This window comes from Passer domesticus, chromosome 5, assembly GCF_036417665.1.
Source record: "Passer domesticus isolate bPasDom1 chromosome 5, bPasDom1.hap1, whole genome shotgun sequence".
Lineage (NCBI taxonomy): Eukaryota > Metazoa > Chordata > Aves > Passeriformes > Passeridae > Passer > Passer domesticus.
In genome coordinates, this window is record NC_087478.1 from 79,550,821 (window position 1) to 79,558,826 (window position 8,006).

General features: G+C 43.2%; 1 long non-coding RNA gene across 2 annotated transcripts; it reads right to left on the minus strand.

Annotated features, from left to right (window-relative positions):
• Positions 1-218: 218 nt before the first annotated feature.
• On the minus strand, positions 219-7,212 carry LOC135301116 (uncharacterized). 2 transcript variants are annotated; one of them, XR_010362848.1, is made up of 3 exons: positions 6,852-7,212; positions 5,061-5,291; positions 219-4,211 (listed from the first exon to the last, which is right to left on the minus strand). It is a non-coding gene; the product is annotated as an uncharacterized LOC135301116 (long non-coding RNA). The 2 variants fall into 2 exon arrangements; XR_010362847.1 differs by lacking the exon at positions 6,852-7,212 and having other exon boundaries at positions 5,061-6,507.
• Between the last annotated feature and the right edge of the window lie 794 nt (positions 7,213-8,006).

Sequence of the window (8,006 nt, forward strand, 5' to 3'; positions counted from 1 at the left end):
CTTAAGTGCAGCTGGATGAAAATTAACCACAAAGGGAACAGCTTGTGTTTTATGTGAAGTTTGCCTTTGATTGATTAAAAAACTATTCCTTATTACTTTATTTGATTATCAAAGAGGGTGCACTGGATTATCAGTGTTACAAAGGGCGTCAAAGTCCACATGCCATAAACCACACGCATATTTGGGTAAGCATTTAAGCCCAGTGACTTATCTGCACATTCAGAAAATTTGCAGATTTATTTTGTCTCAATACAACAAGTCAACATAATAAAAGCGAATTGATTTTAATGTGTCTGTCATTAATAAAGCCTACAGAAATTCAAGCAGAATTAGCACAATTTAATGTCCACTCAGAGGAAAGAGTCATGCACTGCAAGCTGAGAGGCATTTGTTGATGTGAAAAATGCTGACATTTTTGGAAATTCAAATTATAAATGAAATACTGCTGTCAGTTTACTGTGCAACTTTGTAGCATATGGTGCTTCTGCTGGTGGGTGTTATTTCAAAGTTTGCAAATCACACTATGAGAGTGTCCCTCTGGTGAGCTTTTGCAACGCTTAGCAACTGTGAATCAAAAGTGACAGTACAGAGGAAGAGGGACTAAAAAAACCATTTCTCTCTCTTTAAGTTGGTAGAACAAAGTGCACAATAAGTGCACAATAATATATTTTTACAGGGGGAAAAAAGGAGGCCAACATGCCAAAGCTAAAGGAGACCAGTGCCTCCATTCCTGCAGAATAATTCACAAAGTCTTCTAAATTGTTAAAATAAAAATATGGTTTGTGTCTCCCGGTCTCTCTGACTTTGCTATGACAAGAGGATTAAAGCAACTGGCAGGTACAACATATAATGATTCACTTTTAGAATTAGGAGGGTTGCTGCAAGACATAATGCAAACCCCCTCAGTCGGTCCAGATGTTTCTTTTATCCATCTCTGAAAAAAGTTCCTGTGACCACAGAATAACATTTGCCATTTCAAAGGCATTGTCCATCTGAGGCTGACAAGACAGAGGAAAAAAGTCAGAAAAAAAAAAAAAATAGGTTCTGTAGCAGTCCAGCAGTGGATTCCAACTAGGCTGATAATTCACAGGCAAGGTAAATTTAAATAACTGAAATATGAAGACATCCTTCACCACGGTTTTCAAGAATCTGCTTCCCAGTGACCCCTTTAATGTGCATTTCCACTTTCAAGGAGTGAACTTAAAACTTGGATTCCCTGTGGTTTGATGTGACCACAGTTGCTACTTGCTGCTCTGCTCCAGGTAGTGACTTTTGGCACCAAGGTGGAACAGTGGCTGTGAGGTACAGACCTCATCAATTTGCCAATCAAGCTGGCTGAGAATAGAAAGTGATGGGGCTGTCAGTAGCACTTCAAGCATAAGCAATTCTAAACTAAGCAATTTGGAAATTTAAATAGTTATAATGACCAAGATTCTCTACGTTGGCCCTTAATTACTGCAATGTCAATTCAGCTGAAAATTGCCTTTCCTAGGTAATGATAATTCTTAGAAAAGTCTTTGCTTATACACCCACCCATAGCACTCATTAAGTCAAGCTCCTTCCTTTTGTCTGAAGAGCTGTCAATTTTATGTGACATCACCAATCACCTGCCACCTAAAACATCTCCAGGCTGTCTAGCTGAAGGCAGGTTTGTTCTGTCTCAGCTGCAGAGCTCTGCATGGCAGCCCAGCCTGCTGCTAGGGGCACTGCTGCACCAAATGGGTCTGATGGGCTGCTCCACTAAGCAACGAGTGACTCACAACTGGTTGTTGGCATCTGGGCTCCATGAAATTGCAGTGGGGGTTTTACATGTGAGGGGGCACCCCTCTTTGTTCCACACACCATATTTCTTATCTTGCTTTTGCAGCAATCTGCTAGTTCCTACTCATCACTATCATGTTACAACTGGCTGTTCATCTGCACTGGTGGACATCACTACAGGTTTTCTTTTAGCAAGAAAAAAACATGAGACAGGAGCAAAACCATCTCCATCACCTGAATGTGTTATCAATGGTTCAATGTTATTGTAATCTGTGTTAGATTTTTTTTTTATTATTTCCCAGAAAAGCCCAGCAACACCTTGCAGTGGTGGGTGCAGAACAGCATTGCTTCCTTTCCCTCTTCCAGTCAACCTGGAGCAGGCTTTGCCTTGTGCCTTCATATGAATAATATGGAATTCCAGGGAAACCAGGGAAAAAACCACAAGCAGCTCCAGCACATAGTGCAGTTCTTGGAGTGTCCTCCCAACTCAGCACATTCTATTCTATTCTATTCTATTCTATTCTATTCTATTCTATTCTATTCTATTCTATTCTATTCTATTCTATTCTATTCTATTCTATTCTAGGGACTCCATTTTTGATTTGAAAAAGGAAGAGGGTTTCTTACACTCTGCTTTGTTGACCACTACTCCTGTCACCAGCCCTGCACTCTGAATGTGCCATTCCAGCACCTTCTGTAACAGCTGCATAAGGGTTGCAGTCAAATTCTTGCAGTCAGAAGAGTTTCTTACTAGTTTTGATACAACTTGCTCACTTTTTCACCCTGCTCCTGATTCTTGGCTTGCACACAATGAAATAGGAGGGGCCTTAGGCACTTAAAAAAAAAAAAAAAAGAAACCAGCCCTCAATAAATCCCCTTAAGGGCCCATTTTAATTCTGCTTATGCTCTTGATGTGCAAGTTCTTACCCTGCTATTCCCCTAGAAGCAGTTTATTTCTGTCTGCCAGCACTGCCAAAGTGACAAAATCCCCTTTCCCACCCACCATGTAATTGCTCTGTTGATGCCCTTCCCACACACGCCTGTAGAAAGAAAGCTCTCACTTTATTTGCACTGCTGAAGTGAATAACATCTCTTTCCTCCCTCCATGTGGCTTTCAAGCAGCCCCACTGTCATTAGTTATTTCTGTTCTGGAGCAGCTCCCCATCTGAGAAGGGAGCATGTTCCAAGGGAAGGGAAGCCAAGGCCTGATCTGCCAGCTCTCATGTGCCCACAGCTCCTGGAGCTGAGGAATTTGGGGCTTGTCAGAAAGGCAGGAGCAAGCATTACAAATAGGGGACATTCAGAGGAAGGGAGCAAAATAAGAAAATGAAAAAAACCCCACAAAAGCTGCATTTTAAAATTGCTTTTTAATTTTTTTTCTTACTGCAAAGGCTATGGGATGAAGCAGCTCCCTCTGTTCTGTGCTTGCACAGTGCCATGTTGTTAATTCCAGATTAACTATCCATTGGACTTGGTTTTTTTTTTTTTTACCTTTCCCAGTGCTTCTCACTCTCAGTCTTCCTCATGTAAACTTCAGTTGTATGCAGAAAACAAAAGTAGTTCTATGATTAGTCTAAAGTTATGCTTTTCTTTTAATTCCTTTTGGGTTTATTTATCCATCTACTCTAAAGGTGCACCAGAGATTAATTTCCCCACCTCATTCCAGCTGCCTGGTGAATGATTACAGAAAACCACACCACCACTACTAACTAAATCATCAGAAATAATTTCTTCAGCTTGCCTAAGGAAACTGACCCCAAACTCTTGTTAAAACATCAAAATTTACTGAAGCATGGTTGTGTGGATACAAGAAATAGAGTTTCAGAGCCACTCACCTCTAAGGCAAACAATGCTCAATAAATTTATTTCTTAATAAAATTTTAAAATATAATAACATGGCCTGAGATAGAGCAAATTTTTGCTTTAGACATGCTAAGTTCTTCACGTAGTTTTGCTCCTCTGTGGTTTGGCAATCTAAGATTGGTAAATAACCATAGTTATATTGTTAAATAATGGCAGAGCATGCCTGTAACACATTGTGCAGTCAGCATCCCATTATATGCTTTACAATTTTGCAATGTGACAACTCTCTTTGCAGGGAAAAAGTCCTCAACAATGGTCTAAATCACACATTTGTTCTTCCTCTGAGCACTGGTGGTTGTCAAAACCTGTTGCACTCTAGCAGGGGAGCCTTTTAGACATATTCCAGGGCTGGCTTCATGCAGACAGAACGCATTAAAGGCCACTCAAGTGCCACATCTGAGGAATCACAGAAACCTGCTCATGCCCAGGCCATCCCACTCAGCCACACACCGTGGTCAGCTCTCCTCCTCCTCCTCTGCCAGGCTCAGCAAACACCAGGGCCTGGCAGCAATCAACTCCTGTTCCTTCCTTAGGATGTGTCCAGGATATCAGAGAGGGTGTTATCAAAAATAGTGCACATACCAAAGCTAGGGAAAAACGGGAAGAGTCTCATTTTAGTAAGAGCCTAATGGACTAGCCTGTTCCTCTCTGGGTATCCAGGCTTTTCTCTGTGCTGCTTTATCATTTCCCTCTGCTCTAGTTACTTCCTCTTAAAGCAGACTACTTTTATTTGAACTTATCTTTATTTAGAATTAATGAGTTAATTTTTGAAGCAGCCGAAATGTATCTGTGACAGAGCTGTACTGATTCCCATTCTCTCCCTGGAAATCTGTTCTGGGGGAGAACCTTATCATGCAACTCTTCTGATGTTAGACACTGGCTGTGCCCTTTTGGGCTTGGCTTCTAGTCCTTCACTCTGCTTTTTTATCCCCAACAGGACCTTCTGTCTCCAGTTCAGGTATTATCATATCTTCATAGCTGCACCTGATTAGAACATTTTATAATCAGCTCTAAATTTTTCCACTGAAACCACAGCAGCATGGATTTGTTAATGGCAGCCTGCAAATAACAGTCTTTGTCATAAAGCCCTGCATTAAAATTTTATCTTTATGGAAATATTTATATTTGGGTTTGGATAAACAGAAACCAGTTCTGCTGTGAGTACAAATCAGTGCTCCTGCTGTGCAAATTGAGGGGATAAAAAACATGAGTGAAGATGAGACTCTGCAGTATGCTCCCCAATGATCTGCCGAATGCCCCCAAACCCTCTTATTTATTCCTAGACAGTGATTCCAAAGCTGAAATAAAACCATGTTCCTCAGAGTGGTTTTTGATTGGTTACAAGGTGATATTTCCATCAGCAGTGATTTATTTTTCTCAGCAGTCCCACTGATCTAGCCCTTCTGAGGAACTCAAGAGAGGAAATCTGGGCTCACCCTCTTGCCAATGGGGTTTTGCAGTGTTACAGCACTTAAGGAGACTCAGCACATCCAGACATGTCTTTTTTCACTGTAGGAGGACTCAGACCTGTGTGTCCTTCCCTCAGCACCGAGGCACAGCCCAGTGGTGGCACAGTGCCCCTACAGGTGTGGGAGTGCTCTCCTGTGTGCCATAACAGCTGTGAGTGAAGGTGACAGCTCTTCTGAAAAGCCAAGGAGTGAATTGAGCTGGGAAAAGAGGAGAAAGAGGGTGCATAAGCAAGAAACACATAATTAATGCAAGAGTATTTGGTCCTAGGGAGTGATCTTTTTTTACATTGCATGGATTTTACATAGATAAAATGCAGAAAGAGCTGGGACTGGAACTCAGCATCTTTTAAGCAAAATGCCACAAGCACACAACTGGCTATAGTCTCCCTCCCTCTCGCCCACTAAATAAATCTCTCCTGTGCCATGGTACAGCTACCCAAAGGGAGGTTGGAAAATGCAGCCCCATCCTGGCAGGATCCTTGAGAGGAGAGGAGAGGAGAGGAAACAGGTCCAGGGCTCCTCCTCTCTGGCCACATGTCCTAACACCACACCCCTCACAGGACCAGAAAATCCCCAGTTAAAAAAAAAGAACTTAAAGGAAAGCAAAGGCTTCCACCATATTTTACCCCAACTGGTCAGCATTCCCAACATTTTTAGAGGAATTTTTAGATTCCTCTAGGATAAGCAAATGTATTGTTTGGAGATCTTGATCAGGCTTAGGCACAGAGATAGGCAAAGGTCTGCTCAGCCATTTCAAGGCTGGGGAGCTGATGTCGGTGCATTAAAGGTTTTGGGAAGCACAGAAGTGGAAGCCTGCCCATAAAAGATTAAGAGTCACAAGCTGGGGGTCCAAATAAACAGTGTTCAGTAGGACTGCAGTTTAGGATATACCTGACATTTAATGGAAATAAAGCTTAGGCATCCCCGTTCTTTTTCTGTCTTCCCCTTTGGGGCCTGACACACATCCCTGAGTGGTCCTGGAACCTCCTTCAGCTGACAAGGTCACAAAGTTCCAGCACCGTATCCACTCTGACTTTGTTTCCCTCCTGTCTGAAGCCACCATACGTGGGATGAAAGACAAGCACCCATCTCTCAGGCAGAGGCATTTAACTTTTGGCTGTGTGACACAGGGTGAGAGACATCCCCTATTGCAAATCAAAGGCGGCTCTGACGAGGGGAGAGAGAATGATGCATCTGACTCCATCTTATCAGAAGGCTAATTGATTACTTTATTATACTACATTATATACATTATATCTAAACTGAATCTGCCAACACAACTGCAGAGAGCTGCACTCATCTCTGATTCTCCTGTGACTGTCTCATGACAGTCCGACACACAAACATCTTTTGGCCCTTATAGGCCCAGGCAACAAAACATCCTCACTCTGGGTAAACAATCTCCATATTGCATTCTACTCTGGCACAACACAAGCACAGCAAGGGATAAGAATTGTGTGTCCCCTTTCTCTGAGGCTCAGAGAACGTGAATCTCGGAGATCCCTGGGTAGAATTGTGCCTTGCTTTTCCCCGTGAAGAGAAACGTGGCAGCAGGCCCCGAGCTCCCGACTCCTCGCCCGAACTCGCGCTTCCCTCGTGGCTGACATTTCTCCTTCTGCCAAGTCGAATGGAGCCCCTGTCTCCCTCTCAGCCTCCCGAAAGCTGCATTCACAGCCAGCCCAGGGCTCCCCAGCCCATGCCAGCTCTTTGCACGTGGCAGGGTGGTTGGTAGGGAGGGGAAGGCCTTGTCAAACGCACCTGCTTCGCTTTGCTTTGCTGGGCAGGAGCCTGCTCTCCTTCAGGAGCCAGGCACAAGGCTTGGGAAGGCACAGGAACGATTCTAACGATAACCACAGGAGCAAAATGCATCCCCCTCTGCTCATGCAAGATGTAACCCCTTCCTTTTGCCTTTAGGGTATGCTGCCATTGGATCCAAACTTGCTCTGCTGTGATTTAAACCATGGTTCTGTAGGGTAAAATTTGGCTCATGATGCCCCGTACTAATTTAGGAGGAAAAGAGGGGCCTCGCTCATGAAATATTTCAGGTGTAATCAGGAAATTGTGGTTATAGATGCAATCCAGGAGCGTTTTGGGTTGGTAACCAAGGCAACACTTCTTGCTTCAAGACACACTTTTCTGTTGATAATCTATTGTAATGCCAGTAATTGCAGCTGACAAGGCTCTGTTTGTTGTGAGAGATAATTAGCACTTGAAATAAAGTAACAGATTTAAATAAATTGGGGGGAACTGAGTGGTGTGACCTGATCTCTTTAGAAACAAACAAGAGCTTTGGGGGCCTACACACTATGTGATGCTAGTGGTGGCCTCCACAGAGACTGAACAATACCAACATTTATTAGAAGTTGTTTAATTGGGAATTACAGCTGCTTTCATGATGAAAACAATTTTTCTCTTTCTCATCCAGGTTGTATTTACATTATAAAACATGTTTGGAAAAAAAATGCACACAAACACCTCTAGCTACCTTACCAAATGAAATTACTGATGTTTTCCTATGCTTGCTATTTCGCCTAGAATTTGATTTAGAGCCAATGTTTTAAATGGTTTCTTTGATAGTTGGAGAGTTTAAAGACCCCGTGGTGATTCTGCCCAAGGGTGTGGAGGGAGCATTGTTCCTTCAGGTGTGTCCCTAGGGTCAGCTTCAGTTTGCTGCCAGTTTGTCCACAGCTTGGAGTGTTAACATGGCCCCTGTTGTTGTCTTGGTGCTGTATCCAGATCTGGACAGGCCGAGCAAGGCTGCTGCCTGGTGTCAGTGGGATCCTGTGTCCTGCAGAGGATGTGTTAGGTGGGGGTGAAAGCCACAGCCATCCCCTCAGGCTGCACTAGGAAAGCCAGCCTAGATATGATATTTTCCTTTCTGTAATTGTTGAGACACAGCTACTTGTCTCAGTG